The sequence below is a fragment of the Pelophylax lessonae genome, assembly GCF_965119305.1.
Source record: "Pelophylax lessonae genome assembly, chromosome: 2".
Classification (NCBI taxonomy): Eukaryota; Metazoa; Chordata; class Amphibia; order Anura; family Ranidae; genus Pelophylax; species Pelophylax lessonae.
The window spans coordinates 310,649,814-310,676,025 of NC_138769.1; the positions used below are offsets into that span (position 1 = coordinate 310,649,814).

At 44.9% G+C, this 26,212-nt stretch overlaps 1 protein-coding gene across 2 annotated transcripts in view; it reads left to right on the forward strand.

Moving 5' to 3' along the window:
• CUEDC1 (CUE domain containing 1) overlaps nucleotides 1–26,212 on the forward strand; it is a 217,643-nt gene that overhangs the window by 47,001 nt on the left and 144,430 nt on the right. Inside the window, exon 1 of one of the 2 annotated variants that reach the window (XM_082246150.1) lies at nucleotides 7,810–7,839. The exons of the other annotated variant lie outside the window; for it this stretch is intronic. The gene's annotated coding sequence lies outside the window, so the exon portion shown is untranslated. Of the gene's footprint in view, nucleotides 1–7,809; nucleotides 7,840–26,212 lie in introns of those variants that run through there. 2 annotated transcript variants of the gene reach the window in all.

A 26,212-nucleotide genomic window follows, 5' to 3' on the forward strand; every position in this document is an offset into this window, starting at 1 on the left:
TCTTTTGCGCTGCAGACGAATATATTCCGTAGCACTTCCCATCCAAAAGTTAGAAGAGAACTTACCAGAGCATAAAGCCCCGTACACACGCACCGATTGTTGGCCGACCGATCGGCCGTCTTTTGTCCAGTGTTGTTTTGTTGGATGAAATGTGCTCTAGACTGCACACGAATTTTGTCGGCCAACAACAACCAACTTCAGAAGTGATGTCATGTGCTGGTTAACTTTCCGTGTGTTTTTTCTTCTCTGAGCATGCCCAGTCTTGCTCATCTGGCTTTTGTCGGCCGAAATCTGTAATGACTGACGAACAATCGGCCGTTCTTTGTTGGCCAACAAAAATTTTATAGCCTGCACACCAGATTTTGTTCGGCCGAAAAGTCGCAGTCGGTTGTCGGAAGCATCATACTGACAATCGGCCGATCGGACTGGCCGAATATTTACGGCCGACGTGTGTACGGGCCTTTAGACCAAATCAAAGAAGATCTTGTAGAGCTTAACTATACAAATAATAAAAGGACAATCCTATGTGTGGCACACAAAAAGAAGCCCGAGAGCCTTTATCACCCCCCCCCCCTCCCGTGTTGAGGTGGTCAGAAGACATTTTAATTTGGAATTTCACATCTGATCCTGCTCCCGGTTTATTGGATAATCCCTGTTGTTAAAATAGAGCAATGATTTGATAAGGGGTATTGGTATAGTATTGGTGCCGCGATACTAAGCATTTGCACGAGTACCTGTACTTGCGGAAATGCTCCAATACCTGAGACCGATACCTTTTGCAATGAGATTTAAGCCCATAAAAAATGAATGAGCTCAAATCACTCTGCAAAGGTTTGCATGTGATTTGGACAGGAATGCGGTACGCATGCGGTTTCCCCCACCACTCCTGTGTAAACCCAGGTTTGTCATAGTGACTTCTGCCTGGGTTCACACAGGAGTGGTGTTTGAAAAACGCATTCGATTTGGACAGAAAGCGCAGTGCTTTCCTGTTCAAATCACATGTGAATCTTTGCAGTTATATATATATATATATATATATATATATATATATATATATATATATATATATATGTATATATATATATATATATGTGTATATATATATATATATATATATATATATATGTACAAAAGTCCAAAGTAGATATATTCCAGTGTAGTTGAAGTAATTATATTCCTCATTTTTCAAACTAGAGCGCAACACACTGGAGAGATCTGAATAATACTGCTTCTTATGACACATGCAATGTTTTCTGTTAAGATGTGACTAGGGCCTTAGATTTACATTGAGCTGCTGTGATTGTCAACATGATGCGGTATTAGTCGTAGCTGTCTGCCGGTAACACAGGCAAGGGCTGTAGAAGGCCATTTCACTCTTACCACTAATTCCTTCCAAGTTGATCCCGTAAACCATATACTATGTAGCCCCCCCCCCCCCCCCCCCCAGCATGCCTCACCTTGTCCTTATCCTAATATCAGCTGAGCCTCTTCCTAATCTCCCCAGTCATGACATCACAGACCATAACAAAAGCTTCAGAAACCATATGTACTGCTACATATTACAGTACAGGGACAGCTTAGTGCTACACTGCACACAGGAGGATAAGCACCCTGAACAAATGGCTAGGAAGATTATTAATATTTGAAAACCTTCTGCATTTACAGGAAATGAGCTGATGATACACACGGAATGGAAGGGAAGAAGCAGAAGAGAAACAAGCAGGGACATTTTCACAGAGACAGAACATAGACGACATATTTTCCTGACTCATTATATGCTATGACAAAGCACACCCATGGAAATCCCATTACTCATTGTATCCCAATAAACATTTTTCTTTGGACACAGGAGATTTTGAAGGCTAACTATGTCTAACACAGTATAATTATAATGTCCACTGCTGATGAAACGCACCGATTTTTAAACCACTACAATATAGACTAGTCAGACACTTCTGCATCAAAGAGGAACCATCCTATAAGGTTTCTCTTCTACCTACAGTATGCGTATATCATTTTATGTTTTGTAAAAACATGCACCCCTCCTAAAGGTTTCAAATAGACTAAAGCTAACCATACAAGATTTTGATCATGCAGCCAATAGGGTGGAATGATTGAACTCTATTGATTCCTCCATTTATGTCAAACATTGTGGATATGGGAATTTAGGTAGTTGGCTACTGTATTTAGTAGCGGCTGCTGAATACCTGGCCAGAGTCTGCAGCTGATTGGAGACAGGCCCAGTTCGTCTAAAAATGTTTGGACTGCCTTGACAAGTCGTTTTAACAAGAGAAGGAGCCACAGCTCAAACTTCAGGAATCTGTCAACATTTGAACAGTGTACTGCCACCTTTTATGTTTGTAATACCATAAGTAAAGTTGGGAATTTTTCTCTAATTCTGATGGAAGTAAAGATAAAGTGGTTGTAAACTGCTGAGGTAAAAAAAACAAAAAACGTTCCCCTGTAGGACAATGGTATAATGTTTAGTATCGCATACTCACACATTCTAAAATCATACCCTCCTAGATCATGTCTTAGCAGATAAAACGCGTTGGATCCAAATTCTGTCCAGGCCATTACGTTTTACATGTCGTTCCCTTATTGGATCTTCAAGCAGAGTTCTGGCCTTGGGGGTCAATTTGAGCTAAAAATACCCCCGGGACAGTCAGGGCTAGTACATTCCATAATGGATGGCCTCTGATCTGTCCCGGGTCGCACTTACCTGTAAGAAGAAATACTTACCTTGAAAATTTCTTCTCCAGCGTTGCCATCTCAGGTGTGGGCAGCTGAAGCTGCAGCGTCCCTCTTCGTGTCCTCTTCCGTGACGTCGGAGTCCCACAATGCGCCTGCAGCGGCCCCGCTCATCACTTCTGGTGCAGGCACGGCATCCCTGCACAGCTTCTGGGCATGCCCAGAAGCTGTTTAGCAGTGAATACCGCGCCTGCACTGGAAGTGACGAGCGGGGCTGGTGCAGGCGCATTGATTCCTGGGAGCGATGACGTTCAGCTCCCAGGAATCATTGTAAACCGGAAGTGATGACGCAGGCCGCGGCCGCAGGGGGAGGAAGTGGAAGGAAGGTGAGTATATTTTGTTCTATAATAAGGTAAGTGACCAAAAAAAAAAAAAATCGGCACTATCCATTTCTCTTTCAGGTTCCCCTTAGCAAGGGGATGGCCCAAAATCAATTTTTATCGATTTTGTGGCCGGAACTCCGCTTTAAAACAGGATTTTTATCTTTGGATGTGATATGATCTACCTTTTTTTTTTTTTTTTTTTTTTTACATTAAATTTATCAAATACGGTTTTACACTATGTGGAGACTCTTTTATGTTTTTATGATTTTTCGGAATGTACAAACAGTTATGTAGCAATCCTGTTGAGAGGTGGTGATGTGAGACCCTCAGAATTTCTTCCGTAATAAATATGTGTATTACGCATGCCTTGTTGACTCAGTACCACGGTATCTAAATCAGTATGTTCCAGTAAGCACAATCTACCGTCTATGGTAGTGGATATTCATTTTGGGTGTTATATGGACTGTCACCATTGCCATATTTTTTTGCTCTATTATATAACCTAAGGCTTAATCTTTTTAGGGTTAAGCAATAAATGTACTTAGAATATATGCAGTGTTGCAGGGCTGGCGGGTGGAACCCCCTTTTTTGGAGCTAAGCAATAAATATGGAGAGGTAAGTATTGCTGATCTTGCGTTTTTTTTTTATTTTTTGTGGCTACAGTAGTTAGGTGCCTAATGGCCTGTACACCCAATCCAAAAATCAGACAAAAAAATATTGCTTTCTATAATTGAATTGTTAGAACACTTTTGAGTGCCGATCACCACAGTTCATCCAATATTATCTGATTGGACAAGCACAACATTTTTTCTCATACGACACCAGATCGTACGATTTTTCACTTAAGCAGTACAGTTGTCGTTCAAAAATACACTACAACACATCACTCCCGATTTTTTTTTTTTTTTTTTTCATTCAGTCGTACAAGAATTTTCGTGACTTTAGTAACCTCTCCATTTTCAATATGCGTCAATAGCATGCAAAAAAAATAATTAAAAAAAAATGGACGATCTGTTGACTGATTTTGGATCATGTGTATGGGCCATAAGACTGGAGCTATTTGACATGGGGTGGGTGAAAAGTCCTCAGTCCTCTGCAACCTCTAGCTTGGGAACTTGCACAGGCCTTCCACTTTCCACTACTGGTGGCCAAAAAGAGTGAGAGGAGAAGATGATAGTTTAGTGATGACCGTGTAGCGGCTTGAGCTTACACCACTCTGTAAGCCACTCACTGCCTGTTTTTTTTTGTTTTTCCCTAAAATAAAAAAAGAGGTTTACACTTTCCTTCTCTGTGCAAAGATACTGCACAAAGTGACCTCTTACCCAGAGATGTATAGTAACTAAATAGAACTACTTCACTACTGTACTTAAGTACCAAAAGGCGGTATCTGTACTTTCCTAGAGTAGAATTTTTTTCTCCTACTTCCACTTTTACTTCACTACATTTTTTCAATGATTTCAATACTTCTACTCCGATATTTTTTCTTTTTTTTTTGTGCTGCATAGTTACTCGTTACAATTATAAAAATTACCACTGCCAGAAAAGTAGATGGCAGGTTTCATGAAGCTCAAAACATGTGTATTATCAGCGCATACGAAAATAAAAGCTACTGTATGTATAAATGCTGCATTTGAAATAATAAAAAAAAATATGATGTTCAAACTTTTGACTTCTTTCTTTAATAACTACATAACGTAGTACTGTACTTTTACTTTCAGTACTTGAGTAGCAATTTTTTTTTTCAAAACTACTGGTACTTTTACTTTCAGTACTTGAGTAGCAAAATTTTTCAAAAAACTACTTGCAATACTTAACCACTTAAGCCCCAGCCCTATTTCGGACACTTTTTGTTTACAAGTTAAAAGCAGTATTTTTTCCTAGAAAACTACTTAGAACCCCCAAACATTATGTATATTTTTTTAGCAAAGACTCTGGAGAATAAAATGTCGGTCATTGCAAAACTTTTTGTCGAGCGGTATTTGCGCAGCGGTCTTTAAAACGCCATTTTTTTGGAAAAAAATTGAAAAATCACATTTCACTGCATTTAAAAAATACTAAACCGTAAAGTTAGCCCATTTTTTTTGTATATTGCGAAAGATGATGTCACGCCGAGTAAATAGATACCCAACATGTTACGGTTTAAAATTGCGCCCCCCCCCCCCGTGGGATGGCGACAAACTACGGTCAATAGAGATCTCAATCTGCGACGCTTTAAATTTATTTAACGGTTACCAGTTTAGAGGTAGAGTGTAGCTCTTTTTTTTAAATTATTGCGCACGCTCTGGCGATCGCGGCGATGCCTCACATGTGGGGTTTGAACAGCGATTTCATTCGCGGCTCGACTTGCGTATACGTTTTTTGTGCGCGAGCTAACGGTGACGGGGGCGGCGAAATTTTTTTTTCCTATTTTTTATTTTTTTTAAACTTTATTACAGGTTTTTTTAAAAAAAAAAAATCTGATCACTTTTATTGCTGTCACAAGCAATGTAAACATCCCTTGTGACAGCAATATGTGTGACAGGTACACTTTATTGAGGGATCGAGGGTCTAAAAGACCCTAGACCCCTCCACTACACTTCCCTGTATGCAAAACGCTGAAAACGGCATTTTTGCATACAGCCGTTTTTTAAATTTGCCGCCTTTTGCAGCACAGTAACCCGGAAGTGACGTCATGGACGCCGCCTCCGGGTTACGTCATCGGAGCCCCGATCGATGCCGTTTCTGGCATTCATCGGGACTCCATCCAGCCGGCGGACGTGCCGGCTGGGTGCTCGGGGCTCCCGGTGGGACGGGAGCCCCGGGCAAAGCCACGGAAGGCGGCGGGAGGGGGGGGGACGTCGCCTCCCGACCCCCCGGGTAACGATCGAGCGGCTCCCGAGCCGCATCGGTCGTTACCGACGGAAAGCCGACCGTCGGCTTCAAACCACGGTACCGGGATGATGCCTCTAACTAGAGGCATCATCCCGGTGTAACGTGAGAATTACCTACCCCGTGAGAAAAACCTACCCTCGTCATTTCCGGCCAGGAACAGCTGAGCAGCGCAGCAGTGCGCATGCTCACAGACCCGGATGCCTATAGGAACAGATGAGGAGCTGTGTAGTGCGCATGCGCACTAGCATGAATTGATGAGGGTGTCCGTGAAAAAAACCTACCCACGCGGCGGGTACATTAAAACAGCTGGGCTACAATACGAGTAATTTCCGCTCCTGACCCTGTGACTTCCCTCATCTTGGCTAGTAAATATAAAAGCGGCTGGCGGGTCCGTGAATTATGTTTTCATACACCCGCCGCCGCTTTTATATTTACTTGCCCGAGATGAGGGAAGTCACAGGGTCAGGAGCGGAGATGACTCATATTGTAGCCCAGCTGTTTTAATGTACCCGCCGCGTTACACACACTGAGGGTGAACCGGAAGTGACGAGGGTAGGTTTTTCTCACGAGTAGGTAATTCTCACGGAACACCGGTATAAACCCGCAAAGTGTACCGACGTATCGGTACGTTGATATGCGGTAAGTGGTTAAGTACAAAAAATGTTGAATACTTTAGTCACTTTTTGATCGAGCACTTCCACTTCTACTCAAGTCACTTTTTGATTGAGCATTTGTACTTTTACTCAAGTATGGGTTTTGAGTACTTTATACAACTCTGCTCTTACCTCCTCTGCTGCACTGTCTGCTCCTCCTTTCCTGTGTGTATCCCCATAGCAAGCTATGTGCATGTGCACTCCTGAGCCGGGCTGTGAGCACCCATAGACACACACACACAGCGTAGCTTGGTCTCGTCTCCCCACTCCCTCCTCATGGGTTTTATTTGACAGCAGCAGGAGCCAGTGGCTCCCACTGCTGCCTGTGTGTCCTGTCAGATGAGGAAGAAATGAGAGAACGGGGCTGCAGACGCCCACAGTGCTGGGTCAAGAAAGGACTCTGGTAAGTGTTTAAGGTGGGGGGGAGAAAAAGCAGGTAGTGGAATAGTAGTAGAGAATGTGTTAAGGTTTTAAAAAAAAAAAAAAACAAACCCTTGACTTTAGAACCATTTTAAAGTAGTTCTAAAGGTAAAGGGTTTAATATCAGATCCCCCCAGACCCCTCCTTAAACACTTACCTTAGTCCATTCTTGATCCAGTGTTGTCATGTCTGGTGCAGCTCTTCTCTCCTTTTCCTGGTCTCGCTAGAGGCTTTGACGGAAGCGGGAGTCATTGACTCCTTCTGGTGTCAGTCAAAACCAGTGAGGAGAGAGCGAAGGGCGGGGTCAGGCCACGCTGTGTGTGTGTGCCAATGGATGCACACAGCCTGACTCTGCAGTGTGCCCACACAAGTGTGGCCATAGCAAGTGGCTTGCTATGGGTGCACTCACAGATGAGGAATGGAGAGCACCGGCGGGGGACCCCATAAGAGCATGTTTGGGGCTGCTCTGTGCAAAACCATTGCACAGAACAGGTAAGTGTAACAAAATGTTTTAAAGTGGTAGCTGTATTTATATAATCAAAGAATATAAGTGCAGGTAGGTGCCTTGCACTAAATAACTTCTGAGGAAGCGTAAATTATTAGTTAAAAATTGATGCATTTCCTCTGCCGCGGATATATACTAAAATGTGTGATAATGGTGGTATTTTTTTTTTTTTGCTTTTTACATTTTAGCAAAACAAGATAGAGAAGATTTTCCTGACATTTGCATGGTTAAGAGTCTGTTGGTTGGAATCACCTGAAGAAGCCAAACGTAAAAGTTTTTTTAAATGGTTCAAGGACAACAATCCATGCAGACATTGGTATGTAAACTTTACCAAAGCATTAGTTGTTTACCATGAAGCCTATATTGTACCTAGATTTGTTCAGAAAATATGTATAAAACAAGATAACATCTTTGGTTCATGATGCAAAAGTTGATAGTAATATTGGTCATTTAGGATGCATTTCTCTTTTTATGTAATTTTCTTTGTATGGTCTGACAATACAGTACTACAGACAGGACTTTTCTTATGTCTATCTGTTGGTTTAATTTAAAGTTTGTAAAACTGTCTTGAAATTGTTGTCCTTTGCCTTATTCTAGCTTCTAAGCTTCCTAAATCTCAAGAGCTACCATAATCCTTACAGTAACAGCTATACTGTCATGGGGATTCGAGTAGCGAATATAGAGACCTGACTCCGTTATGTGTGGCATCACATCCAAAAATTATTTACGAAAAAGAAGAAAAGAGGATATGTAGGACTTTAAAGGTTGCCACCAATAATCCCATAAAGAAAAAAAAAAGTACTCAATGTAATAAAAAGTTGAAAATGTATTAGGACAACATGATAAAAATTGTTTCATAAGAAATAATGTAGTGGTCAATTTGTGGCATCTCTCATAAAATGGGTAAGTATGGTTGTGCAAAAGAACCTGTTACATTCCCATTATATGCAGAGAACCAGTTCATGAAGACACAATCTGCGGTGATATCCAATTGTCCGGGCCAAAGAGGAATCTCGTGTACCATGTGCCAATGGATCACTATGCATTTTTGCTTAAAGCTTCTTCCCAGTACTGGTATTCCTACCCCTCATAACTGATCACATGTGCAGCACTACAGCAGTTTCAGATCAAACAGAAGCAGCTTCATGGGCTGTAAAGGATGAGAGGGTGTAATTCCGCTTTAACCACTTAAGCCCCGGAGGATTTGGCTGCTCAACGACCAGGGCCTATTTTGCGATTCGGCACTGCGTGACTTTAACGGACAATTGCGCGGTCGTGCGACGCTGTACCCAAATGACGTATTTTTTTCCCCAGAGCTTTCTTTTGGTGGTATTTGATTACCTGTGCGATTTTACTTTTTGCGCTATAAACAGAAAAAGAGCGACAATTTGGAAAAAATAACAATATTTTTCACATCCTTTTTTTATATGAAATTCCCCCCCAAAAAAATGTAAAAATCAAATTTTTTTAACATTTTAGGCCAATTTTGTTTTCTGCTACATATTTTTGGTGAAAGAAAATCACAATAAGCGTATTTTGTTTGGTTTGCGCAAAAGTTATTGCGTTTACTAACTACGGGAAATATTTGTTATTTTTATTATTTTTTTTTTTTTTTGCGGCGGACAGATGGGACCCTTGACTGACATTTTTGACACTTGCAGCGGTCAGCAAGTGGTTAAGGCTGTGCTTAAAAATGCCTAAAAATAGAGAGCAACTGAGCATGTGCAGAGCAGGATGTGTATTACTGGATTTTAAACAGTATAGGCACTTATTTTTTTATGATTTACATAGCTGTACCTGCAAAAGGGCTAGCCTGAAGTGATCTAGCAGGACTTCATTTTCTGACTAAAGTTCCACTTTAGCTAAATATTAACAGTTCTATTTCTGAAAAACGTTCCTAATATACAGCACACCTGTACACCTGCCTAAAACATTTACACAGCAAATATATTCTTGTGCAAAAGATTTAGACAAGTGTGAAAACATACTGTATATTAAGAAAGCTTTTAGAAACACAGAAGTGTTAAAATTAGATTTTTATTAAATGACAAAATCAAATCAATATTTGGTGTGACCACGCTTTGAATTTAAATTGGCATCAATTTTTCTAGGTACACAATTTTTGAAGGCGCTCAGCAAGTAGGTTGTCCCAAGTATCTTGGAGAACTAACAGATATTCTGTGGACGTAGACTGCCCCAAATCTTTCAGTCTCTTCATGTAATCGCAAACAGACTCTGGTGTTGAGATCAGGGCTCTGTGGGGGCCCAACTATTACTTCCAAGATGCCTTGTTCTTCTTTACGCTGAAGATAGCTCTTAATGACGTTGACTGTATGCTTGCAGTCATTGTCCTTCTGCAGAATAAATTTGGGGGCAATCGCACGCCTTCCTGACGGTATGGCATGATGGATAAGTATCTATCTGCCTGTATTTCACATCACTGAGGACACCATTGATCCTGACCAAATCTCCTCCAACTCAGACACTATTATTGTACTGCTCTACAGCCCATCGGTGTACAGACTTCTGCCTCCTTCAGCCAAATATTTAAAATTTTATCATCGCGAGCACCTGCTGCTATTTTTCTGCACCCTAGTTCCTTTGTTTTCATGCAAACATTGCCTCTGAGCACATGTCCCATGTCACAAGTCGGATCAGTTAAGATGTAGGGCTGCAACTAACGATTAATTTGTCTGTCGACTAATCTATCGATTATTTTTACGATTAGTCGACTAATCGAACAATTATTTTTATTTTATTTTTTTGCTTAATTGAGTGTTTTTTTGATTAGCTAATTAATCCTGTAATTAATACAGACCCCTCAGTAAGCCCCCTCCCAGTACAGACCCCACAGTAAGCCCTCCCACCTAGTACAGACCACTTAGTAAGCCCCCCTCCCAGTACAGACCCCTCAGTAAGCCCTCCCACCTAGTACATACCCCTTAGTAAGCCCCCCCCCTCCCAGTGCAGACCCCTCAGTAAGCCCTCCCACCTAGTACATACCCCTTAGTAAGAACCCCTCCCAATACAGACCCCTCAGTAAGCCCTCCCACCTAGTACATACCCCTTAGTAAGCCCCCCTCCCAGTACAGACCCCTCAGTAAGCCCTCCCACCTAGTACAGACCCCTTAGTAAGCCCCCCTCCCAGTGCAGACCCCTCAGTAAGCCCTCCCACCTAGTACAGACCATTTAGTAAGCCCCCCTCCCAGTACAGACCCCTCAGTAAGCTCTCCCACCTAGTACAGACCCCTTAGCCCCCCTCCCAGTACAGACCCCTCAGTAAGCCCTCCCACCTAGTACAGACCACTTAGTAAGCCCCCCTCCCAGTGCAGACCCCTCAGTAAGCCCTCCCACCTAGTACAGACCACTTAGTAAGCCCCCCTCCCAGTGCAGACCCCTCAGTAAGCCCTCCCACCTAGTACAGACCACTTAGTAAGCCCCCCTCCCAGTGCAGACCCCTCAGTAAGCCCTCCCACCTAGTACATACCCCTTAGTAAGCCCCCCCTCCCAGTGCAGACCCCTCAGTACTAGGTGGGAGGGCTTACTGAGGGGTCTGTACTGGGAGGGGGGCTTACTAAGTGGTATGTACTAGGTGGGAGGGCTTACTTAGGGGTCTGTACTGGAAGGGGGGCTTACTAAGTGGTCTGTACTGTACAGACCACTTAGTAAGCCCCCCTCCCAGTACACTAGTACAGACCACTCAGTAAGCCCTCCAACCTAGTACAAACCCCTTAGTAAGCCCCCCCCTCCCAGTGCAGACCCCTCAGTAAGCCCTCTCACCTAGTACAGACTGTACTAGGTGGGAGGGCTTACTGAGGGGTCAGCACTGGGAGGGGGGGCTTACTAAGGGGTCTGTACTAGGTGGGAGGGCTTACTGAGGGGTCTGTACTGGGAGGGGGGCTTACTAAGTGGTCTGTACTGTACAGACCACTTAGTAAGCCCCCCTCCCAGTACAGACCCCCCAGTAAGCCCTCCCACCTAGAACAGGCCATTACAAGCCGCCACAGTACAGTACAAGCTGGTAGGGCCGCACATGTGACATCTCTAAGTAGCTGGGGGGTGATGGGAGGATGGCGTTGCGGCAGAAGCTGTGGCGGAGTACAGGGGTGCTGAAGCTCACCTCGTCTCCGACATCGGTGTGGACGGAGCCCGGTGGGGGAATTTCAAGCGGCGCGGCGGCCAGCCAGAGGGCGTGTGACGTCACGCGTTGACGTGTCTACGCTTTTCACGCACGTCGACGATTTTTTGTAGTCGACTACGTCGACGCGTCGTGGCAGCCCTATTAAGATGCTGATCTGACTTGGATGAGACTTCTGCTAAATTTTATGGGCTGAAATAGGACCCAAGTCAGACCAAAGTAGTGCAGGAACCTTTTCAAAAGTTGAACCAGTTAAGACGGCTGTCATAGGGAAACATTGATTTTTACAGGTCATACGACATGTGCTCTCAAAGTCGGATGCGCTTGTTGCACCAGTGTGAATTGGGTCTTATGGATGAAAAATCTACAGGAAGAAGAGCATTGCACCTGTGATCACCGATAGCAGCTGCATTGATTTAAAGGCTGAAGTGCAAAGAAATTATAAAATGCACATTTTTGTGAAATAGTAGCATCTGCTTATTTTTTCAAAAGATGGAACTCCCCTTTAAGTATTGTTAAAAAAATAAAAAAAAAATTGCAAAACAGTATAAATATAAACCACTATTCATGTCACAGATTAGAACCAAAGAATACTTTTTATTTTATTAAAGTTGATTTTTGTTTTTTCTTCTTTAGTGCAGTGTGCCAAGAATTTGAAATTCCATGCTTTCTCTCCAGCACTAATATTAGGCTTCGCACTATGTTCAGAATTGGATATGCAATTTAATCCCAGCAAGATGACATTAGCAGGACCGTTATATGAGAAATACACCAAAGTAAATCTGTCATAATCCAGAGCAATACAAAGTAAACTCCTGATAAACTTATGTATAAACAAAGGATATCCATAAGTGAAAAGTAAAACAACAAGCAGTTTGGTATCAGGCACAATAAAATGATTGCTTTTAATTTTACAGCACTCCTTCACAACTCATTTCCTTTCCGTCCCGGTTCACACTTGTGCGATGCGGGAAGGCTGCGAATTCGCAGCCTGTTCCCGCATCGCAAACTCACATCTGGCAGTTCACACTGCCATATGCGATACGCAGGGGGTATCAAATGTTAACGACACCCCCAGTTTGATCGCATATCGCAGAGCGATCTGACAGTTCGCACAGGATCGGATCGCACAAGTTTGAACCACTGTGCGATCTGATCCTGATGCGGCTGGAAAAAAGGGTCCTGTGCGTCTTTTGTGCAGGTGCAGTGTGAATTCAGCCATACAAAGTGTATGGCTGAATTCGCATCCGCACATCTGATCGCATGTAATGAAGGAGCAGTGTGCTCCGAATTACATGTGATCGCCACACTCGCAATAGTGTGAACCGGCCCTCCATGGTAAAAAAAAAACAAACAAAAATATTTCTCTTTCATTTATTGATGGACACTGCTCCTGATCTTCTTAACAATTGGGTGATACTGCCCCCTAGAGGAGTAGGACACTAGGCAGAAAGTCTGGCTATGCCCATGGGGTCCTAGGGGGTATACTCCCTCTCTCTGCTATAAGTACTTGCCTAGTCAGGAGTAGGGACCTAGTTCTTTGCTGGGATCGCTGGTCCTGGCAATTTTTCCTTTTTAGATATATATTTTTCTCCTGTGAGATCTACAATGAACTGCCAGACTGGGCGATGGGCTGGATAATCTAGATCCAGTCAGTGGTCACCCCAGTCTGGCCAGTGAGCACGCACAGACCTCAGCTCTGTGCTAGGTCAGCTGTGGCATAGCCCCACTGGACTGGGGCTGGTCTGAGAGTTAAATGCCTCGCGAGGTCTTATCCCAAGTCGCAGCATTCCTCCTGGCCAACAACCCCGCCCCCCCATTTAGATGGAGACAAGGTTCTATCTAGAGCGGTGCCCGCTTGGTTCCTGGTATGGGGAGTAGCTGTCCGCCCTCTCCTCCTGGATGATTTTGGGGTGGACGTAGGCCCCTCCTTGGGCCTGTTGGACCCCTGGGTTCCCCTCCTTCCCGTCAGGCATCCCCCCTTCATCTGTCCCCCCATCCTACCCCCCCTCCACTTATGTTGGGGCTGTGTGGGTGGTCTGGTCCACCTCCTGGGGTGGGGGTGCTATACTGGCAATGAGGGGAGGATGTCCCGCCAGCGACTAGATGATTGGCTGTGCGGGGGGCGGGGTTGTACCTGGTGGGGGCTCCTGCCAGGGCCCCTTAGCACGTCCTTGAGGCCTAGGGATCCCTCCTGGATGTCACGCAGGGCCTCCATTTTGTGGTAGCCTGTGTACTCTGTGCATGACGACCAAGTTTGTGTAGTCCGGTGGTTCGCCATTAACAATATCGGGGGGCCATGACAGTGGAGCCCTGTGGGCCGTGATTTTTGGCGGTGGGATCCCCTCCTCATCCCCCTGGTTACTCAATGAGTCTTTGGAGCACATCTCCTCACCTGATCCCCTCTCTGAGGCTGCGGAGCCCTCCGGGTCCCAACCATCCATTGATGCACTGACTGCGGTTCTGGAGTCTTGTGTCCCAGGTGGAGATGGTTTTCAGGTGACATGCTAGCAAAAAGCACCCCACCTTCCCCTGCCTCATCTGTCTCATCAGATCCTGAATCTTATTCGGCTGCCGCGGATGTGGGTCTCCCTGCTGGGTCTGCTACCACATGCCCAGAATCCTCAGATAGCGAGGATGATTCCTCCACATCTGCTACCGCGTACGAAAAGGCACTGGTGGAAGCACTGATTGTATCTGTACATGAGACCTTGAAGATGGAGGATGCAGCTGTGATGGAGGTGCAGGTTCCCTTTTGGCACTCACAAGCTATCCAGAGCGGCAAAGGTGTATCCTTTCCCCGCCTATTTTGACAGAATTGTCGCTAAAGAGTGAGGATGACCAAAGCGTCCCCTTGGGGTCCATAAGCACTTTACTAGGCAATACCCCAATGAGGAGTCCCTTATTAAGAAGGGAACTGTTTCACTGGTGGTGGACCCTCCGGTTTCAGGAATAAACAAGGCAACCATGATTCCGGTTGAAGAGTCCCCAGCCTTTAAGGATCCAGGCTACAGGAAGGCGGAGACATACGCAATATGTACATTCTGGCTGGTTCAGTACTGAGGCCGGTATTCACCATTGACCTGGTGTCGCAAACTCTAGGTGGGCTAAGCTTTAATGCCGTGACCTGGAGGGAGAACAGCTCCCCCCCGCCTTTGCTGACCTGGCAGACCAGCTGGTCCAGGGTCTAAAGTTTCTGTGATGCCTCTTTGGATGCGACTCCCCTAGTGGCTTGGCTCTCTGTTTCGGCAGTGGTCCTTCAGTGCGTCTTTTGGTTTAAATGCTGGTCTGCGGACCAAACTTCTAAAAAGGCCTTGACTGATTTCCCCTTTCAAGGAGATCGCCTGTTTGGAGCTATCCTGGTTGACCTCATTAAAGGTCTCACAGGGGGGGGGGGGGAAGAGTACCTTTCTTCTGCAGGCTACTAAGGGCAAGGAGCCTCGTCATAGACGTGGGCCCTCCTTCTCAACTCATAAGTTTTTTTCATCCCTCAGGGTCAACTGACAAGGGTGCAAAGCCTTTCAGGGCCTCCTCTGGAGGATCCAAATGAACCTGGTCAGGCAAGCTGAGAGTCTGCTTCTCCAGACCCGCGGACTAGGCTCCTTCAGCATGAAGGTGCGCCCTCACCTAAAAGGGGTTTGGGGGGACATCTTTGCTGGTTTCCAGACCAGTGGACTTCCTTGGTACAAGACAAGTGGGTCCACAAAGTCATTCGGTCTGGCAAAAAGATTGAGTTTCGCTCTTGTCCCCTGGCAAGGTTCTTTCCTATCAACTTGCGCCTGTCCCTGGACCGTTTACTGGGTCTGTTTGGGGCGGTGCAAGACCTGTTACTTCAAGGGGTGATTGTCCCGGTTCTGACTTCGGAACGTTTTCAGGGTTTTTACTGAAACCGGTTAACAGTTCCCAGGAAGGAAGGCAAGTTGCATCCAATCCTGGACCTCAGGGCCGCTGAACTTCTTTGTGCGGGTGCATAAGTTCAGAATGGAGTCCATTCGCACAGCGGTGGCATCCCTGTCTCAGGGGGCATCCACATCAAGGATTCTTACCTTCACATTCCAATATGTGCTGGTCACCAGCACTTCCTCCGCTTTATTGAAGAGGAGCAGTATCAGTTTGTGGCATTACCCTTTGGTCTTGTCTCTGCACTCAGGTTTTCACAAAAGTGTTAGCCCCGGTGCTAGCATTGTTAGGTCAACGGGGAATCGCAGTACTGGGCTACTTGGATGACCTCCTCCTGCAAGCAGTGTTTCCTACTGCTCTGGTGAAAAACCTGGAAGTCCTGGATGGGCGGCACAGTGGTGTAGTGGTTAGCACTTTCACCTAGCAGCAAGAGGGTCGTTGGTTCGTGCAATGTATATGTAAAGCGATGCGTAAATTGACAGCGCTATATAAGAACCCGAAATAAAATAAATAAAATAAAGTCCCCATACGAACTCTGCGGGAGTTTGCCTGGATTCTGATCTCCTCTGGTTCCACAAAGCAGGACTATCTGGGTCTGACTCTGGACTCGGCTTTAGCCAGAGTGCTCCTTCCTCTGGACAAACTCCAGAAATTGCAGGCAGCAATTAGTCTCCTGCTGTCCAGCAGATGGTCAAACCTCCAGACTTGCATGCGGGTGCTGGACCTGATGGTGTCTACCTTTTTTGAGGTGGTTCCGTTTGCACACTTCCATAGGCGGTCCCTGCAAAGGAAGATTCTGGCCAAATGGGACAAGTGATTCAGGCCTATTTCATCAAGGGTCAGGTTTCTCCCGTTAAGGCGCACTCTATTCGGGTGCTTAGTGCCTCCTGGGCCTTCTGTCATTAGGCACCAGTGAGGCAGGTTTGCAAGGCGGCCACCTGGTCGTCCGTGCACACTTTCACAAAGTTTTATATAGTGGATATGTTGCCATCTGCGGATGCTTCTTTTGGCCCCAAGGTTTTGCAGGCTACTGTTTAGAGGTCCTGTGTATTGTTTTTTTCAGGTAAGCTCCAGTTGTTTTGGTTGAGCTCCTATTGCTTCGTTGGCAACATTTTATCCTTGGGAAATTTTTTTGCTGTTCCCACCCCTCATGTTTTTACACTGCTGTGGGACGTCCTAATGGTTATGAAGAACTGGAGCTGTGTCTAACAATGAACCAAAGAGAAAATGGGATTTTTGACTTGCCATAAAATCCATTTCTCTGATGTTCATTGACTGACACAGCACCCACCCCTCTGTGGAGTTGTAATTCTTCTGACACTGCTTGTAGCTAAACGGAGTACCTATAGCAGGGAGAGGGAAGCCAGATTATTTTTATGCCTAGTGTCCTACTCCTGTAGGGGGCAGTATAACCCAATGGTTATGAAGATCAGGAGCTGTGTCTGTCAATGAACATCAGAGAAATGGATTTTATGGTAAGTCAAAAATCCATTTTTTTTTTCACTGTGGAGGACACATTTTTTTTTTTAAATACCAGCCAAAGCAGCCATCAGACCAGCTAAAGTGCCCATGATTGCAGCTACATTTCTTTCAGGTGAAATTTGCTTTAGAGAAGAGCTCCATCCTTCCCGCTACATATGCATCTGCACTTTTCCCAGCAATCCACCAGATTTTCAGCTGCATTGCTATGGAACCAATATAATACCATTTTGAAGACCAATTACAAAAAATAATTTAATTTCTTAAAGCGGAGTTCCACCCTGGGAAATTTTTTTAAAATAAAAATACCCCCGGGACAGTCAGGGCTAGTGCATTCCACAATGGCTAGCCTCTGATCTGTCCCGGGTTGCACTTACCTTTTTAGAAGAAATACTTACCTTGAAAATGTATTGTCCAGCGCTGCCATCTCAGGTGTGGGCAGCTTGAAGCCAGAGCGATCCTCTTCTGTGTCCCCTTCCGTCTTCTTCGGTCCCACGATGCAGTGCACTTACGGTGCCGCAGCGTCATCCCTGCACAGCTTCTGGGCATGCCCGGAAGCTGTTTAGCAAGGTATGATGGCGCCTGCACCGGAACTGACGTCGGGGCCGGTGCAGGCGCATTGATTCCTGGGAGCGATGACGTTCAGCTCCCAGGAATCATTGCAAGCCAGGAAGTGACGAATCGCCGTGGCCACTGAGGGGAGGAAGAGGAAGTAAGGTAAGTATATTTTCTTCTAAACATGGTAAATAAAAAAAAAAAATTGCGATTATCCATTTGTTTTTCAGGTGACCCGGAGCAAGAAGATGGAGGTAAGTATAATTTTAGGGTGGAACTCTGCTTTAACTTGGAAAGTAAACATTTTACATCTAATGCTACACAACTATTCAGCTCTGCCTGCCCACCTAAACTTTTAGACCGAGTGCATAAATATTTTGCACATGCATTCTAAATATGAGACTAAAACTTAAACTCTATTTTACTTCCTGCATTTCTCTAGTACAGTAACTACCGGAAAAAGTGGCTTTCTGGCATAGAAACCCTTGAACCACCATGGAAACATAGCATCCATTAAAACTGGGCTACTTAATTCAAGGAAAACGGCTTGGAAAACAGCAAGCTATTCTTGCCAAGATATCCAGGCAACCCACCAAAATGTATTTAGGACTTCGAATGCCTTAAGTGTCTATTTTAGGAGTGCTTTTTCTTGCCCACAAGATCTTCTCTGAAGAGAACATCAGAGAGCTGCTGTCAACAACACATAGGGTTGTAAGTCTGTGGCTTGGTGCGATACTATTTCTGAAATTTTAGTAGCTGATCTCAGAACTTTGAGGAGCAAACTGACTTTAAGGAGTAAGAGCTTGGATTCATAAACTTTTATTTATTTTCCCCAATGGTAGAACTTAAACACTCCATATCACAGATTTTTGTTTTTTTCTTCATTTTTGCAGTAGGGAAGAAATGATCCCCTTGGCCCTGTAATGTTGGTAATTAGCCCTGTCAACATGGGATCGATTGTCGCCACCGAATCTTGGCATTGAGACTAAGTGTTCTCTCCATGATAGTGTGTTGCTTCCAAAAAAATAATTCTGGAAGGGTTTTCAGCTTTCATTCTTTAATGCATTGAGTGTCCATATGACTATGGTAGGCCTATTCTATTGTGTAAGTTTCTTGAGGAAAGAGACTGAACCATAATTGTAATCTGTAAAGTTGTGTGGAATTTGGTGATGTAATTCTAAATAAAAATTAGCAAAATTACTTATAAATACAGTTTTAAAAGGTGAAGTCAATTTTCTTTCGTTCATTGTCAGACACAGCTCTCCAGGATTCTGGAACCACTGGGTTATACTGCCACCTACAGGAGTAGGACATTATGCAGAAGAAAGAGCTTGACTACGTCTTTGGGGAGTCCCTGGTGGTATACTCCCCCTCTTCGCTATAGGTCTTCTTCTTTTTTTTTTTTTTTTTTTTTTTCTGCCTAGTCAGGAGTAAGGACCTAGTTCCCTGCTGGGATCTCTGGTCCTGGCAATTTTTACCTTTTTTTTTTTTTTTTTTTTTTTTTTTTAAATGGCTTTTTTCTCCTGTTTTTTTCCTGTGAGAGATCTACAATCAGCTGCCGGAATGCGCGACGGGCTGGAAAATCTAGATCAAGTGGTCACCCCAGTCTGGCCAGCAAGCGCACGCAGATCACAGCTCCACGCTAGGTTGGTCGCACAATAGCCCCACTGGACGGGGGCTCGTCTGACAGTTAAATGCCTTGCAATGACGCATGCGACCGGGTCTCGGCCTGTGTTGCAGCATTCCTCCTGGCCGACAGACCCCCATTTCAATGACGAGGAGGTGTAGCAGGGCCCGCCTGGTATTGCGAGTAGCTGTCCTCCCTCTTCCCCTGGAGGGTTTTGGGGTGGACGCGGGCCCTTGGGTTCCTCTCCTTCCCATCAGACCCCCACACGCACTGGTGTTCCCTGTAGGTCATTTAGTCCTCCACCCACCCCCCCCCCCCATATGGGGTAACATGGTGGTCTGGGATGTGTCTGAGGCAGGGGTACGGTGCTGTGGTGGGGGAAGTGGAGGTAGCGCCGCTAGTGACCGGACTATCGGCTGAGGGGGGGATTTTACCTTCGTGGGGGCCCTGTGCCTGGTTCTCCTCCTTCCCTCAGGTTGCAGCCTGGGCTCCAGAGATCCCTCCCGGAGCTGCGTGTGGTGGCCATTTTGTTGTAGCCTGTTTGTTTCAATTGCTGGCGGCCATGTTGGTGTAGTCTGGCAGCCTTTTTTCATTGCTTCGGCATTCTGCAGAGCAGCGGCCATTATAGAGAAGCCTCTGGGTGTTGATCTCATCTGTGGGAACTCCTCCTTTTCCCGTGGTGCTGACTTCTGGGTCTTTCTTTCCTTGGACGCCTCACATGGAGTAAGTGCTATCCCTGATGCAGCTGGTTCTTCTCTGGTGAGGTGGTGAGTCTGGTGGGGTCCCTTCTTCAGTCTGCTACAGGATTGTGGGGTGCTCTGGTTGCTGGCGACCTAGTGGTGCTGCCAACGCAGTGGGGGGTCCTTGTGCAGTGCTAGACTCCTTTTGTGGGGGTCCCCCGCTTTAGCAAATGGAGTCTCTGGAGCACGTTACCCCACCTGACCCCCTCTAAGAGGCTGTGCGTCCCTCAGGGTCCCACCCATCTATTGATGCACTAACAGCGGTCCTGGAGTCCTTTTGAGGTGGCTTTTGGGCGACGGGCTGGCAAAAAACACCCCCTGCTTCATCTGTCTCATCAGATCCTGAATCTGAATCTGAATTAGCTGCTACGGACGTGGCCCACCTTGCAGGGTCTGTGGCCACACTCCCTGACTTATCGGACAGTGGGGATGATTCTTCCACACCTGTAGCTGCGCACGAGAAGACACTGGTGGACACCCTGATTTGTATTTGTGCGTGAAACGTTAAAAATAGAGGTGGCTGGCCCCTTTGGCACTCACAAGCCGTCTTGGGTGACAAAAGGGTTTCCATATCCCTCCTAATTTGACAGAGTCGGTGCAAAAGAGTGGAAGCGTCCAAAGCGTCCCTTTTGTGGATCCTAAATGCTTTGCGGTGAGGTACCCCTTTGAGGAGTCCCTCCTAAAAAAGTGGACTGTTCCACTGGTGTTGGAACCCCCGGTTTCCATGTTGAATAAGGCAACCATGACTTCGGTTGAGGAATAGCCGGCCTTTAAAGATCCGGCTGACAGAAAAGCGGAGGCTGTGACCTTCAGTATGTTCACTCACTGTTTGTGGTTCGGGGCTTAGGCCGGTCTTCACCATTGCCCTGGTGTCGCAAACTCTGACCAAATGGGCTAAACTTTTGTGCCATGACCTAGAGGGTAAGCAGCTTCCCCCTGCTATTGCTGAACTGACTGATCAGTTAGTCCCGGGGCTGTAGTTTATCCCTTGATCTCCAGGTTCGGCATGTATTGTGGCTTAATTGTTGGTCTGCGGACCAGACCTCCCCTACCCTGGATGACCTCATTAAGAGTCTCACAGGGGGAGGGGTGGGGGGAGAGTAATTTTTCTTCCACAGGCTTGAAAGAGTAAGGAACCTCGTCGCAGATGTGGCCCATCTTTCTCTGCTCACAATAAGTTAGGTTTTTTTTTTTTTTTTGTCTCTCAGGGTTCACTAACAAGGGTTCAAAACCTTTCAAGTCCTCCTCGGCCCTGGTCCGGTAAGCCGAGAGCGGGATTCTCTAGACCCATGAACAAGGCTCCTTCAGCATGAAGGTGCACCCTTACTCGTGCCTGGGGTGGGGGGACGTCTTTGCTGTTTTCTGGGCCCGTGGACCTTCTTGGTACATGACAAATGGGTCCACAAAATTATACTGTCCAGTTACAAGATCTTTTTCCGTTCTTACCCTCCGGAAAGGTTTTTTCCTTCCAAAGTGCTTCTGTCCCGGACCAATTGCAAGCTCTCTTTGGATGCAGTGCAAAACCTGCTGCTTCAGGGTGTGATTGCAGGGTAGTGGCATCCCTACATCGGGATTTTCTTGCCTCTATTGACATCAAAGATGCTTACTTGCACATTCCAATATGTGTCTGGCACCAGCGCTTTCTCAGTTTTGCTGTAGGAGAGGAGTATTATCAACGTTACCCTTTGGCCTCGCCTCCGCTCCTTGGGTCTTCACAAAAGCGTTGGCCCCGGTTCTGGCGTTGCTACGTCAGCGGGGGGGATTGTAGTACTGGGCTATCTGGACGACCTCCTCTTGTGAGCAGAGTCCTCTGATGGATGATGTGGAGATCACTATACAGACCTTAAGGGAGTTTGGTTGGCTTCTGAATTACCAGAAGTCTGCTCTGATTCCATACAGAAAATTGGATTATCTGGGTCTGACTCTAGATTCAGCTCTAGCCAGAGTGCTCCTTCCTTTGGACAAACTCCAGAAGTTGCATGCTGCGATTCATCTTCTGCTGTCCAGCAGATGGTCATCCCTCCGGACTTGCACACGGGTGCTAGGCCTGATGGTTTCTACCTTGAAGGCAGTTCCGTTTTGCACAGTTCCATATGAGGTTCTTGCAAAGGAAGATCTTGGTCAAATGGGATAAGTGTGCGAAGTCTCTGAACAATCAGTTCCAGCTGAGCCAAGGAACAAAAGGCTCTCCGATCTGGTGGCTTCGCTCTCCGGCTCTTCGACAGGACAAATTTTTTCTCCCCCCCCTATATTGGACAGTGGTCACATGGATGCCAGTTTGTCCAGGTGGGGAGGTGTCGTGCTGCTGAGCTCTGCTCAGGGTTGTTGGACACTGGAAGAGTCCAGACAGCAAATCATTGTCTTGGAACTCCAGGATCTGTGCCTGGATCACTGGACGAATCAACTCCCAGTGTAGATTCACTCGGACATCCTAAAGAATTTGTGTTACACTGGATGTAATTCGGGTGTATCTGGCAGCTACAGAGTCTTTTTCGGTGGTCAGACTCACTGTTTGTGCTCACGGGTAGGCCAAAAAAAAAGACTGTTCGCTTCTGCGACCATTTCACGATGGATCAGACAGACGGTTTGCAAGGGGGCGACACTTTTTTACTAAACTCTGCAAAGTGGATATGTTGGCATCTGCTGATGCTTTCTTTGGCCACAAAGTTTTGCAGGCTGCTGTTTTGAGGATCTGTTTCCTCTCTGGGAGTGTGTATTGTTCAGGATGGGCTCCAGTCGTTTTTTGGTGAGCTCCTGTTACCTGGTTGGCTATTGTTAAGCCTTGGGATTTTTTTTGTAGTCCCACCCCTCATGTTTGGCACTGCTTTGGGAATCCTGGAGAGCTGTGTCCGTCAATGAACGAAAGCGAAAATAGGATTTTTGACTTAATGTAAAATCCATTTCTCTGCATTCATTGACAAACACAGAACCCACCCCTCTATGTAGTTGTAATACTTCTGACCCTGCTTGTTACAAAACTCAGGTCCTAGAGCCGAGAGGGGGAGTATACCACCAGGGACCGACTATAGGCGTAGTCAAGCTCTTCTTTTTTTTTTTTTTTGCCTGGTCTCCTACTCCTGTAGGGACAGTATAACCCAATGGTTTCAGAATCCTGGAGAGCTGTGTCCATCAATGAAAGCAGAAAAATAGATTTTACGGTAATTCAAAAATCCCTTTTTTTGTGCAGAACTCTTTTCGAAAGCTAACATTTTAATGCCAGAATACTTTCCAAGCATGGGTTAAAGTCCAACTATGGGCAGCAGAAAAAAATGTCTGTAGTGCTTAGGGAAAGGTACAGCGAAATCTGAAAATAAATAAAAACCTTTATTTTGTGTCCCAGGGTCTTGTTGAAAATGACATTTGTACTGGCTTTGGTCGAGACCATAAAGAGTGCTGACATTAGCCATAGTAAGAGAGGAAATTAATTCTTAATTTGACATATTTTTTGCTGAGCTTCATCTGTCAGGAAGTTGTAGATGTAGTTATCTCCTTGTAATGACTGTCAATTTGAAATTATAACTAAGGGCAGTGTCTCCTTTCATTTTCATTGCCAGGAATTTCAATACAAATAAAGTATTTATTTTCTATGCAAATCAAATAAAACATTTATAAAATATTTTATCTGAATATAATATCAGCAAAACAAGAAATATAGGGGTTCTTGTTTTACAGGCATATTTACAGTGCCTTGTGAAAGTATTCGGCCCCCTTGAACTTTGCAACCTTTTGCCACATTTCAGGCTTCAAACATAAAGAATATAAAACTGTAATTTTTTGTGAAGAATCAACAACAAGTGGGACACAATCATGAAGTGGAACGAAATTTTATTGGATATTTCAAACTTTGTTAACAAATAAAAAAATGAAAAATTGGGCGTGCAAAATTATTCAGCCCCTTTTACTTTCAGTGCAGCAAACTCTCTCCAGAAGTTCATCTCTGAATGATCCAATGTTGACCTAAATGACTGATGATAAATAGAATCCACCTGTGTGTAATCAAGTCTCCGTATAAATGCACCTGCACTGTGATAGTCTCAGAGGTCCGTTTAAAGCGCAGAGAGCATCATGAACAACAAGGAACACACCAGGCAGGTCCGAGATACTGTTGCGGATTTGGATACAAAAAGATTTTCCAAGCTTTAAACCTCCCAAGGAGCACTGTGCAAGCGATAATATTGAAATGGAAGTAATATCAGACCACTGCAAATGTACAAAGCCCTGGCCGTCCCTCTAAACTTTCAGCTCATACAAGGAGAAGACTGATCAGAGATGCAGCCAAGAGGCCCATGATGACTCTGGATGAACTGCAGAGATCTACAGCTGAACTGCACAAATCTGGCCTTTATGGAAGAGTGGCAAGAAGAAAGCCATTTCTTAAAGATATCCATAAAAAGTGTCGTTTAAAGTTTGCCACAAGCCACCTGGGAGACACACCAAACATGTGGAAGAAGGTGCTGTGGTCAGATGAAACCAAAATCAAACTTTTTGGCAACAATGCAAAACATTTTGTTTTGCGTAAAAGCAACACAGCTCATCACCCTGAACACACCATCCCCACTGTCAAACATGGTGGTGGCAGCATCATGGTTTGGGCCGGCTTTTCTTCAGCAGGGACAGGGAAGATGGTTAAAAATTGATGGGAAGATGGATGGAGCCAAATACAGGACCATTCTGGAAGAAAACCTGATGGAGTCTGCAAAAGACCTGAGACTGGGACAGAGATTTGTCTTCCAACAAGACAATGATCCAAAACATAAAGCAAAATCTACAATGGAATGGTTCACACATAAACATATCCAGGTGTTAGAATGGGCAAGTCAAAGTCCAGACCTGAATCCAATCGAGAATCTGTGGAAAGAACTGAAAACTGTTCACAAACGCTCTCCATCCAACCTCACTGAGCTCGAGCTGTTTTGCAAGGAGGAATGGGCAAACATTTCAGTCTCTCGATGTGCAAAACTGATAGAGACATACCCCAAGTGACTTACAGCTGTAATCGCAGCAAAAGGTGGCGCTACAAAGTATTAACTTAAGGGGGCTGAATAATTTTGCACGCCCAATTTTTCAGTCTATTTGTTAGTTTGAAATATCTAATAAATTTCGTTCCACTTCATGATTGTGTCCCACTTGTTGTTTGATTCTTCACAAAAAATTACAGTTTTATATCTTTATGTTTGAAGCCTGAAATGTGGCAAAAGGTCGCAAAGTTCAAGGGGCCCGAATACTTTCGCAAGGCACCGTAGATCGTGTTATCAATGGTAAAAAATTGCAGGTAAAATAACAGAAAATGTAAGTATTGTAAATGATTACTTGCAGGTTTTTTCCTGTTTCCTTTCCATAAAACAATGTTTTAAATACTTTATTTTTTTAGTTAACAGAACAGTACAAAATTGCACAAATTAAGTGAAATCATATGACCTGAAGATAGTATTATAATACAGTACAATATGAGAAGTCTCACATAAAAAATCCATAACCACACAGGACCTAGAAATCTCAAAAAATACATGTCAACCTATAGGAAGGCAATGTTAAATTAGGAATTGTAACATCCCATGCAGAGTGGTTGCAAAGGCCAGCTAGAAAACCAAATCAAAGAACTTCGATACCTGTAGCATAACAAATAGGACAAGGTAAAGTAAGTACAGGGCATGGTGTTAGGATGGCAGATCAGTGTATAGAGCAGGTGTCTTTAAACCTTCTAAACAAAGAGCCAGTTTACTGTCCTTCAGACTTTAGGGGGGCCTGACTATTGCTGGTGCAGTAGAAAATGCCCCAGCGTCAATGGGAGTCAACAATTCCTCAGGCTTGCTGGTTAGTAGGATTAAACAAAATTACAAAGTACATGTGGTTAGTAGGAGGAGGGATAATGCCCCATCATTTGTACTGGTGGGAGGAATAATGCACCAATAGTGTTGTCAGTGGGCAGGACCACTGGTAATATGCTGTTTTACTTCAGAGAAGCACTTCTGCTATCTTTAAGCCAGGGGATGCAGTGTGAGATTTTTTTTATTTTTATTTTTTATGTTCACTTGCATTGTGATTTGAACTTGCTAAAAAATAGGACTACTCCCAGGAGAGTTGATTACCTAGCACAGCCCCTACCTCTTTGCAAGTCCGATCTTTCCTCTTCTGGTAGTGTCTAATTACTCTCTGTGCTGACCCAATATCTCCACCTCTCTATATAATTTGTATTAGCGGCCTGCATATGTCAACAAGGGTGTTAGTTACTTGATTTTACAAGCTAAAG